This window comes from Coptis chinensis, chromosome 3 (genome assembly GCF_015680905.1).
Source record: "Coptis chinensis isolate HL-2020 chromosome 3, ASM1568090v1, whole genome shotgun sequence".
In the NCBI taxonomy this organism is placed as follows: Eukaryota; Viridiplantae; Streptophyta; class Magnoliopsida; order Ranunculales; family Ranunculaceae; genus Coptis; species Coptis chinensis.
This window is the reverse complement of record NC_141458.1, coordinates 70,896,045-70,908,716: the sequence shown is the minus strand read 5'-3', so window position 1 is coordinate 70,908,716 and position 12,672 is coordinate 70,896,045. Positions and strand designations below refer to the sequence as shown.

The 12,672-nt window shown below is 36.0% G+C and overlaps 1 long non-coding RNA gene across 3 annotated transcripts; it reads right to left on the bottom strand.

Annotated features, from left to right (window-relative positions):
- Nucleotides 1–4,624: 4,624 nt before the first annotated feature.
- Nucleotides 4,625–9,161, bottom strand: LOC147510632 (uncharacterized). Of its 3 annotated transcripts, none has more exons than XR_015216828.1 (4): nucleotides 9,076–9,161; nucleotides 7,353–7,430; nucleotides 5,077–5,128; nucleotides 4,625–4,897 (listed from the first exon to the last, which is right to left on the bottom strand). It is a non-coding gene; the product is annotated as an uncharacterized LOC147510632 (long non-coding RNA). The 3 variants fall into 3 exon arrangements; XR_015216830.1 differs by lacking the exon at nucleotides 9,076–9,161 and adding an exon at nucleotides 8,442–8,980; XR_015216829.1 differs by lacking the exon at nucleotides 9,076–9,161 and adding an exon at nucleotides 7,983–8,023.
- Nucleotides 9,162–12,672: the final 3,511 nt, after the last annotated feature.

Here is a 12,672-nt window from a genome sequence, read left to right as displayed (position 1 = left end):
CGATTGCCCGATTGTAGTCTACTTGGAGAACAACATGAAGCAAAAGGTCATTGAATCAAAAGCATTGGTGGATTTGAATCTCTTGAATCTATCTCTCTCATATTCTCTCCTTATTTCTAATTCTTAGTTTTAGTATAAGTTTAGTTAGTTTAGTTTAGTTTAGCATTAGAATCTACAATATCTATAATCATAGTTTTTAATCCCTCAAACCCCCTTTCCAGTCCTGTCCTTCATATAAACATACACTTAAAAGTTGAACGATACCCTACTAATCCTTTACTTATTGAGGGATAATTAGGTTTTGATACGCTTCTCTTTTGTTCAACGACCATACCACATCTCACACACAAAAAGAGGCAGTGTCATTTGGGGCTTAACCAACATGATTCTCTGTCATAGTAGCGTTGATCGTATCTCTTTCATTTAGTAGTTATATGATTATATTTTTAGTTTACTTAATTAAACAAACTAACACATTCTTCTTCATATTGTTTTTTAGGTTACAAGTGAGATAGCATGGTAGCTCGATTAAGTTTGTTTGAGATGGATCGATTGATTAACAATTTGTTGGATGGGTTATGTAAATTGCATTATTGTTGGATTATGACTTGATTTTGAATCAAGTGTTTGAGTTATTTAATTTTTTTTCTTCGTGAATAAATCATGTAATATGAACAAGTTCTTGGAATGATTTATGTTGGTAATAAAAGTATGATTCTTGTTTTCGTAATGGACTTGAGTTGTCAAGGTGTATGAATGCATTGGGTTTACAGGAATTTCAAATTTACAAGAATTTTTAGATTTACAGGAAAAAAAACGAAGAAGTTATGACGGCTTCCAAAGAATTGTGGTGTTACATACCAATTCTTGATAGTTTTTAATGTTAATTTATTGACGCTTTTGTTTCTCATGGTGACGCTTAAATAAAAACAGTCATAAAGAAGGTTTATTTTTTGACACTTTTTCTAGTAAAACTATGACGGTTAAGTAAAATATGTCACGCAAAAGTATCCAATTATGACGTTTATAAATGAATTTTTGGCATATTAAGTTCGAGCATTTATGTCAGCTTCTTCAGAACCGTCATCAAAATTATGACGCTTTTGGTTAACTTTTATGACGGGCTCTATAATGACGGTAGTTTTTTTAATGAAAAAACATCATTAAACCTATTTCATGACGTATAAAAGCTGTCATCACAAGTCATTTTTTTAATAATGCCTTCTTATATAAACCATAGGGATTCGCTCTTAGGAACTACTCAAAACAGAGTTTGATTCTCCATAATAAACGAGGAGATACGTAGGCAGCCGTCAGACGTTTCAACCTTGAACTCACAATCATCTCATCCCTTCTCCATTCATTTAAAGGTTCCAAGATCACAAGGCACAGAGGAAGATCAGGAAAAACTCGAAAAATCCCCTACAGTATGTATTCCAATTCGACAGCATATAGAATAAGCATTGAAGAGAATGAGCAGAAAAATAATGAGCAGAAACCTTATATATTTGACAGTAATTTTTTAAATAGACGTAAAAATCTAGGTTCAGTGAAAGATAAAAATATCTACTCACTTGTGATACGCTCATGTTATCAATAGATCTCCAGCAAGAAGCCTCCCTTTTCTTCAATGTGTCAATTTTTTTTTCCTCTCTGTGTAAAAACTCTCCATGTAAACTCTTCTATGTGTTCCTTTTTGTTTTAAAACCCCCGAAAACAAGGAAGAGGGTTTTTCCTCTTTACCTACGGGGTTTCTTATCTCTAACTAATCTTTATCCTATTTTGTTTTATTTTATCTATTCTTATTCTTATTATTTTTCTTTTTATAGAATTAGTAAAATGCATAAAAAACGGGGTGTTATACTATATTCGTACAGTTCCAAGCACATTCTACAAGGTAATCAGATTTCCCACTGCGTATGGTTTGCATGAAATCAGGGGAGATCAGTTAGAGTCAGAAAAATAAGAAAAATGCAATTTTGTTACTGTAAAGGGAATGATGAAAGGAAAAGGCCAAGACACTGGGGGCGTCTTGGAAAGCTCTAGCTAGCAGTTACAGCATACTTTACCTGACAATACCAATATGCTGCAGATACATGAATAGGTAAAGTTTACCCAAGTGCTAAAACAAAATGAAGAGCCTTGGGAAAAAAAACAATCGAGAAGGTTGAAAAAGTTGATATTGGCAGAAGAGAAAGTGAACGCCATACATTCATTGGTATAGAGATGCCTGTTGTAAAGGATGTTTTTGGTGATCCTTACAAATGTAGGTTCGATCAAGGGATTGGGATGATTGGATTGAATTGACTGAGTTCGTATGGACGAACTGCCTACGTATCAAGTTCTATCTCTCGGGGAACTTGAATCAGGTCAGACATAGTTCCTCATCCTCTTTATATAGGTAAGATGCCCGCGCCTCATGCTTTCCCGCTTCAGGTTAGATCTAGGTCTTCAGGTCACTTATGAGCCATGATGGCGAGTTATAGAGAATCAATGAGCTGTGTGCCTGAAGCTTCGGTCTTGATGGTTGTAATAAAGGCTTACATTACGAGCCGTTGTGGAGTGAGAGGAGTGAGCGTTATGGAGGTCGCTTCTTGGTGAGATCGCCTACTCGACTCGAGTCACTTTGAAGCGAACTCGAAGGTCGAGTACCGGAGATCGGTTGGTGGTGACATCACTCTGGGCACGAGTTGAATAGGTTGTTTACCTGAGTCGAGTCACTATGAAGCGAGCTCTGAGGACGAGGATACGAGGTTGGTTATTAGTTTTGTATATGCTGGACACGTGTGTGGTATTCATTGGATGTGAATATTACTCCCTCACACAGCCCCATCTCAGTAAGTTGTTTAGTAGGTTTGAACGATCTGCTGAGAGAGAACGTTTGTTCATTCTGCAATATAAAAAGCTTCCAAGTTTGTTCATTCTGAACGCACCTTTAAGATGTCGATACTAATGTGGATAATGTAACTCGGACATCAGACTTGGTATCTTCACTTGACATATCGGTATCACTAGGAATAATAAATTTTTTTATTAGAAGCATATCCCTTATCGGTACTACTATCACTATACTCAGTACAATTATATATGATATTATTTATTACACACATGTCGGAATTTTGTCTCAAGAGGATACATTCTTAATGTCGAAGCCAAAATCGTTTCGAGACAGTTTACCTAAAGTTAACACAATCTTTTGTCCTAGCCATACTTGGAAAAAATAATAAAAGCATATAATTCAAGTTTCTAAACATCATAGCATCGAAAATTTCAAAAGGCTCGAGTTCTAACCCTAACCCTAACCCTAGCCATTTTTTAGTTAAAAAGAAGAGGAACAGACGTGATATTGGAGATGAACAGATAGAGAGAAAAGTAATTTATAATAGTAAATTGACATATTAAGTGTTTTTTTTAACTAACCTGCCAAGATTGCAGGAAGATCTGTTGAAGAGGATAGCAAGTAAATACAAACCGAAGCTTTTTCAGGTTTGTTAATGGCGGTGGGGTTTTGATGTTGAGTTTGCAAATAATTTAAAAGAGAGAACGTAAAGGCAAGTTTTTATACTCATTTTTTTATATGACTTTTCATTTCCAACAGTAACCGCCTGATAATTTGAATTTTAAATTTTTGGTATTTCAATTAATTTTCGATTTTTGCGGTTGTTTCTCGAAACATTCAAATTTTCGAGGTCGAAATTAAAAGTTTCAAGAGGGGGCGATGTCATGGGGCAAATATCATCAACCCGATATTTCAGCCCGTAATTTCGTGACTAACTTACGATATCTTACTTTTAAGTTCAGTTGTTACAGAGAAAGGTGGGAGAGAAGGAAGGAGAAGAAGAAGATGAGGAATAGACATGCGTCAAGACACAATTGGACAATACTTCAGTTGGAGGACTATATAAAGTGAAGATCAGGACAAAGAAGATTCATTATATTTTTCTTCCACAAAACTTGTAAAAACCAAAGCAATAGTGAGCAATTCTGAGCGATCTGTAAACAACCATTGTTAAGTAATAAACTTGAATTACTTCATCTCAAATCCTTCAAACACATCATAAGCATCACTACTGTTCTTTAGAGAAACTCTCTTGAACAGTACAAACACTACTAAAAATATGATTTTTTGCCGCAGTCAGTTGTGGTGGCAAAAAGCCCAAAATTCGTGGCAACATGTGTTTTGCCACGAAAAAACTTGTAGCCTCGCTCGAGGCAAAAAAGGTTGTGGAAAGAAGTTTGTTGCTACGACTTTTGCCACCGTTGCAAGAGATTGAACATTTAGCCGCGACCATGTCATGGCAAGTCATTGTTTTTTATTTGAATTAGTTTAATTGTCAAAATAAATTAATTTCTTTTTGTCACAGGCACGGCCGCTGCGAAAAGTATTTATTGCGACAAGTCGTGGCAATAAATGTTTCTCCCGCCATTATTTTTGTTTTTTTTTTTGCACCAATGGCCGCAGCAAGACATTACTTTTGGTTTTTTTTTTTCTGCAGCAAATGGCTGTGGCAAGACATTATTTTTGGGGTTTTTTTTACAGTAAATGGCTACGGCAAAAAGTGTTGTATATATATAATAATAATAATAATAATAATAATTTGTATACTAAAACCACATAGAGCCTTGAATGAGAATCTAAACTGAAATTTCATTTCACATGGAAGCTACATAAACCAATTCCAATCACTACCAAAAATAAGAGAAACAACAATCCATTTTTGTAGTATTTCGGTATCACACAAACAAAAGTATCAAAATATCTACACAAAAAATCCTTGTGATGGAGGTTCAAAATCCAGCAGTACCATATTCCACCTATCAGTGCCAAAATCGCAAAAACCACGAAGTTCAGAATCGATCATGCATGTACAAGAAGCCATCGATGTGCATTTATTTTCTGTGTAAACAAACAACAAGAAAAGTTTAGAAATAACAAGAAAGACATAAACTGAAGACAATAATTAAAGGTTTATCACTCCAACAGTGCCTAGTCATCTACCAAGCTTAACATATGCTTTATTAGTGTTGACTCTATAAACCAAAATGTTCATTATAAGTTTTGTAGCTATTTCATACCTAAGACCTGAAAGACCAAGGATGATAACCACTCCCCGCCTTTTTTTCTCACCTACCCAAAGGAAAAAGGAACAAGTCAAGACCGACCACTACTTGTAACATATCTAGAATTCTAGATTCTAGACAAAACAGAGTAAATGTAAATGCAATTCCATTATTAGAAACTGAATAATACAGATGGATAATATTATAATATAGCAAACACATGGATTATGACGTAGTTGACAATACCCAATAATCGGCCTTGAACCCCATCAGTTATTAAACTTGAAAACAAGATACTACACAAATAATCACCGCAAATGAAACAAGATACTTTTTTTGCTTGCAAATTCTGTAAATGAAAAACAAAATGGTGATTTATACAAAAAAAGATCAAACTTCTTCTTTAGCCAAAGAGGCAAATGAGAAGGGTTCGACTCTAGCCATAACAATGGTAAAATGTTCCAGCCAATGAAACACAAGACATGGAGGAATTTTTGCACAATGTTCCGAGAGGAATGAATAATGGGACTACCAATACTGTCACACATGGAAAATAAGGCAGTCCGATGGTTATCCTATAATCTTGAAATAGGACCAAATAGGAGCAAGTTGAATTCTATATCTCAAGGTCTTGGGACTGAGGAGTTTCCTACTACATCCAAACTAATACAAGTTGAGTTTAGGAACACCCATCGTCCCCAATTTCTTATGGCTGATCAGAATAAAACAAAACCATGGCGACAGACTGATATGTGTGGCAAGATGTGGGACATCTCAGGGAAATCACCTTGTACCAGACCATCTTTTTTAGGCATTGACCTTGTGCAATCTCCTTTAAAGTTAAATAGTAGCAGTTCACAAGGCCATATCATTTCAAATGGCAGTTCCTTAGGTACAGGTGGCAATTCCTTTATATAAATATTCATTTATGCAATTACTTTATATAAATATTCTTACCCCGCCCCCCAAATCAACATTAAAAAAAAATGTAGACATTATAAGTGGAACACAGACTATCAAACATACTAGAATGTAGACCAAAAGTAAGACAAGGTAAGCAACATTAACGACCATGAAGTAGTGGAGAAATTGGGAAAAAAGAGGTCTCAAGTCTCAACAAAACTAAACTTGCCTATTATGGCAAGAGGTCGGCAAAAAAAAGCCTACAATGGGCACGAAGGTTTTGCTAAAATGTTATACAAAAACTAAGAAAGGGTCGTTCATGTACACAACAATGACAGTAGCTCCATGAAAAAGCTTCTCTGAAGTAGTAACATATTCCCCCACACCAACCTAGCCACTTCCCTGTTCTTTCCAACTCTGGTATTTCTAAACTCCCCCCCTAAACAATAACAAATCAATCCAATTTGTTAAGTAGCATTGGAGCTTCCATACACATAACTAACTATTTTGACTGAGGTGGCTCAGCAACTTCGTAGAGCCCCATTAGAGATGTGCTTAATTACATACAAATAAAGTTACATTTCTTAAATCATTAAGGGTGTTTCAACAATTTTACCATCATTTTGATCATTCTCCACCAAAATATTTTGTATATTAATATTCTTTTGAAAGAGCACAATCTTTCCACCAAAAATGATACTATGTACGTAACCCTTTAAATCATAAAGGGACAAGAACATAGCAATTCCACCCTCCCTAAAATCTCTAGCAATTACCAAGGTTTTGTCCACTACAAAAAAATCCATTGATGTTTATAAAAGTATAATTTACTGATGCAAGGGAAGAACTGGAATTTTATATGCAAATTGCCACCACAAATGACCATATTAGATTGAAAGAAAATTGAAATCTAGTTTGACATATATTTCTATTATAGGGGAAACATTGTGGAAAGCCAGAGATCTAGAACAAATGAACAGATAATGCCAAAGTTACTCGAGTGTTCTTGGTGTTACTATGCTACATAGAGAGCGAGACTGAAAGATGATAGCCTGAGTATGTAGAACTTGAAGGATGCAACAGACCTACCTCACTAGAGAGAAAACCTTAACTACTGGATATTTATATTTCAGTATGCTCTTCTCCACTACACATTTTTGTTCGGATCTAGTCACTTATAACTGAAAAATACATGCTCACAACTTTAACATTTTTGTATGCTCCACTATCTGAGTTCAATACAAGTCTAAAAGTTTTGAGATGACTTGATATCTTGTGTATTATGTGTGTGCTTCCTATTATTCAATTCAATAAAAATTCCTAGTATCTCTTTTCTTAGACATTTTAATATTTTATAGAATACTGTAAAACTTGCTCATGAAATTTACCTCTTGTCTGAAGTTGAGAATCACATCATCTGAATATTCTTGCTTGGAAAATAGTCAAAATACCTTGACTGCAACATCCTACAGAGACACGTCCAGTATTTAAACCCATATGAAATAACCAGTTCTTGTGCATTACATCAACTAGGAATAAAAGCAGGAATTCCAAGTGCACAAGATAAGAAACAACAAAGAAGCTGTGTTCGGTCCCTAGAATCGAATCCATGGAAAGTCGTGTTAATCTCTCTTATGACCACTCCCTCTTCTTTCTAATCTTTCATGTTATTGAACCGATGTACTGTGTTATTTTCTCTTGTGACCTATCCCTCTTAAGTAAGCAAATAGGGAAAGCACTTTCCACTACTTCACTTTCATTCAATTAAAGACAAACAAATTAAGTAACTTTCTATAAACATTAACCAGTGCACCAAACACAGCCACAAAGAGTAGAAAGTCCATGTATTTTGAGTGCACAAACTTTGAGCTTCAAACATATTTTATATTATGTTTTGCCCGATTCTTGATCCTAAGGAGACTAGTTGAACTAATCAAATATCATGAGTTATCATTTCAAATTACATCAAAATACCAGACATAATTTGCCAGAAGCAAACAAGAAGGGAAAGAGCATACCGAGCCATACCACAGAGCATGATATACAGTTCCACAAGAACTTGTCATTTATAAACTCCAAATTAGCATTGATAAAGGATGATAAAAAAAAAAAAAAAAAAAAAAAAAAAAAGCTTGATTTTATTTTATTATATATGGATACAGCTAGGACATAGCAAAATCACATAATTTTCAATAAAACAATGGTGTATGATCCATTTTGACATACGCAATAGGCGGGGGTGCACAATACAGAAGATGTTGAGCTGCAAAAGTAACTACTAAAATAGACATCTAAATCATTTGCCAAAGGGCATCAGTGCATCATAGGAAACCTTTTTCTATACTAGTTGGAGATGATTTTTTGCAAATAGTTCACGACTTCATGGAATTCAGAAAATCAAGTACAAGTAGGAAGAAGCAAACAATGTCCTTTTTACCACCTATTAAGTCTAATTTTTAAAGGACAGTGATGATTACCTTGCCCAATCTGTTCTCTTATTGTCAAGTCCTCCCACAATATTTCATAATCTAAGCAGTCAGTTTCCATATCAACTCTATTGATATGACTACTACTGGTACTTTCACTACTGCTCACACTACTTGTGTTGTTAACATTGAAAGAGGAAGACCAAACCCTGATGCCTCATTATGCCAACCAAACTACCATCGTCATCGCAGAATGGAGTATTAGTCGTGACAGCTACAAACCGCTCTCCTAACTTATTTTTCACAGGAAATTTCCCAGTCCAACTTTCTCCCATAATTATCCTTTGTATTATACTATTTAATTTGCAACATCAAAATCCGGCATGGGTATCCGTAAGAAGCTCAGTGGCATCTTGACCAAGAGCTTCTGATGTAGAATAACCATATAGATTCTCAGCTGTCCGATTCCTGATAAAATCAAGCATTCCCTCAATATGTTAAATGTGGAAACTTCACCTTAATACTACTACCCAATAACATTAATGTATAAAGCATCAGTCTTTTCTCCAATAATCCACTTAAGTAGACAATATAACAAAAAACCATAGTATCAATATCAATGCATATACTCAATACTAGCAGTAAAACAGTTAATTCAACAATCAAAACCAATTTGAAAACTCACCAATAAAGAATCCGACCACTAAGATCGAAAATATGAACTGATTGACCCATAGACTGCAATATATTCCAATCGTCTATCACTCAAACTCAAAGAACTTTGTCCGGTAGCTTCCTCGGGGGGCTAAATGTATCGCGAATTACGCCTTTTCTGCAATGGAGGCGAATGCACGAAAGATGAGACCCCCTTTTCCATCTTTGCCCGGTTGCAATAGCACCACCACTACTACCACTACCTTTCTTAAATGAACCAGGCAATCTTGATCTTTGAGGTGATACTGATTGTGACCTTTGGTGTGTATTTAGATTTTTAGGCAATCTTGATCAATTGATCAAATATCCTTACGATATTTAGATTTAAATAAAATAATGAACGGCTTCAAATCACAAAAAAATATATGATTTCTTAAACAAATCTCTAACATAAAACGTCGGGGAAGAAGATGATGGATTACCTGAAGGTAAAGCAAGTAGTGGAGAAGGAGGCAGAAGCAGTGAAGAAGGCGGCAACCAGTGAAGAAGAAGGCATCAACTGGTGCAGCAGCTCGTGAAAAATATTTGGGGTGAAGAAGAAGTCAACAACTGGTGCAACAGCCGGTGAAAAATATTTGGGTTTTCTATTTCTTCTTTTTCTTTTTGTTATTTGAGATTCAATTTTCACCAAAATAAACGAGGGAAACATCCCGCGGGAACGCTAACATCTATTTTCTGCCCCTTTTTTTTTTCTAATGAAAATAATTATTTAATGTTTAAAATAGCCTTTTTGCCCCATCGACCCGCTAAACACTTACTTAAAGCCTCGCCCAAAACTTGTTCGCTACGAAAGGTGTGACTTAAAGCCACGACGACATTGAAACGGTTACAAAAAATGCACCTTTTGCTACGAAAGGATAAACACGAGGCAAAAAGGTACATCTTGCCACATATTTGGTTTGTCGTAATAACAAGTAAGATATAGCCACCAAACCCCTGGCCGCGCCAAAATGTCTGAGGCTAAAAGTCACTTTTTTGGTAGTGAGGATATATATCATTCCATTTTATTTTAGTACAAAAGAAAGTCCAATTTAAATGTATATTGATTAGAATTTAACTAAGAACACAAAAGTGGTAAGTCGAAAATGTGCTCCAAGCAATATGGGACTAGACAATGATATTATCCTACATAATTTTACCAACCTCCTTGTTAAATTCCATGTTAATGGTGATGCTAGGAGAGTTATGATATTGAGAGATGGAGAGATACCAAGAAGAAGAACAAATGTTAATGGTGATGCTAGGAGAGATGTGACATTGAGAGATGGAGAGATACCAAGAAGAAGAACATAGATTGATCAATTGATAGAGATTGAGTTAGTTAGAGATTGATTAGAGTTGGGGTTTTTTTTTGTTCTCTACCCAGAGTTATATTATTTATACTAGCCTACCTTGGGTGTGAAGTTATCCAAAACATGAGAATAGAAATTACTAGATATGGATGAGTTTGACTTATAGTCCACACTTATATAGAAACATGGGACTTTACATATGTCAACTATGTATAGGGGATGCATGACTTCATACCAAGAGCAAACAAGGGGCACACGCCCTCATACTCTAATACTCCCCCTCAAGCTATAATGCCGCAAACTATTCAAATTACAGCTTGAACTGCAGAAAAAAAAAAAAAAAAAAGATAAGAATACAACTCTCCCTTTCATAAAGAACTGTCTTTAGTTGAAAAACGTGAACAACTATGGAGACGTTCGAGAAAGTAGAACTGTTGGTGTAGGCAATGGCCTAACCTAGATACTGAAGTTGTACCACAAGCACAAACTGAAAACATAACACCTGTTTGATGAATACTGAGAGATGAATACGTAGTGCAATGATGATGTGACTGCAACCTGAGAGATTAATACTGAATAGTGCAATTATAATGTGACTGCAACCTGAGAGATTACTATTGAATACTGCAGTGATGATGTGACTACAACCTGAGAGATGAATAGAAAGCTTGTGCTTTTTAGCCAAAGAGCTCAACAAGAGATAGTGAGAGTCAATGAAACACATGAGTACCAGGCACCACTGCGGCATAAAAGGAATCAAAACCTGAAAAGTTGAACCATCAACGACAGCAGCATATAATAAGCTCCTCAATAAGAAGGCTAAAACATAAAGCCGGTGAAACACCATAGAACTTATAACCATGACATTAAAAGGAGTCAAACCCTTACAAATGAAAGAACTTATCAACCAATCAATAATTAGGAATTCTACCAAATCATATTAGTTGGGACGAGGAGAACTGCTGAAGAATACGGAAAATTGGACCTGAGTACCTGAAGTGAGGGGGCGTGCGCCATTTGATCTTCTTTTGGGAAGGGGCGCACGCCATCGGATTAGAACTAGCCGGTTGAATTTTGTGAATAGTACCAGTGAAACAGTATGATGAACAGTGCCGTGGATAGTAATGATGAACATTACCATGAACAGTACGATTAATAGTAACGATAAACAGTGCCGCGAACACGATGATGAATAGTGCTGGTGAACAGTAAACCCTAGAGCATAAGAATAGAATCAACAAGAACACCACCAGATCTGCTTGCCGAAAAAGAAAATCTCCAACAAAGAAAGAGAAGACTAGATCAATGAACATCAGCAGAAATGAGCTTTTCCATACAGATGAGCGTAGCCTATGATTCAAAACAGAATAACTTCTTCTTGTGAGAAATATTGAAACTTGAATTGAAAATTGAAAATTGAAAAATAATTGATTTTGATTTTTCTTGGATATTGATTTCGAGAGATTCCTCTCCTAACATAGCACTAAACTTTGATTTAAACCTGGCGCTCGTACGACAAGCAGCAACATCATTACTCTATCTAAGATGTTCGTCCTACCAGCTCGTTCCAGGGGGAGGCAGGTTGAACATAACAATCTCAAGTAGATCAAATCATCTCATGACATCATTCTTCTTCTTCTAGAAGCAATTATTGCCAAAGCCGTACTTACACATTCCCTTCATTACAAACTTCCTACCAACACCATTGTAACTACTTGACACGTATTACGAACCATTGTAACTACTCCCCATCATTACAAACTTCCTACCAACACCATTCATACACTCCTCAATCTTAACCATACATTTGTCCTTGTCAGTACACGTGTTGGGTATATCTCCACGCTCCTTAACTATATATACCCCCTACATGAACTAAGTCAGACCTGATTCTTCTCTCTCCCCAGAATCGAGAGATAGATACGTAGGCAGTTCGCTCAACAATGAACTCGGTCTTTCCCATTTCCAAACCAATTCTCTTCCCCTATTACATTTGTAAGGGATAACTAAAATGCTCATTTACATTGGCGCCGTCTGTGGTCTCAATTTCTTGAGAAACCACTTTCCAAAAATAGAAATACTCAAGCCCACGAAACATGGCAAGCCTCGAAGCTCAAATCCAGGGCTTAGCAAGTCAGTTAGGAACAATGAATGAGCACATCACCCTACTCAGGCAGGAAAATGTTGCTTTGAAAGCCCAAGTGGATGCACAAACTCCACCTGGCACGTTAGCAGAAGGCGGTATCAACGAAGTAAATCAGCAGATTAACGAGCTT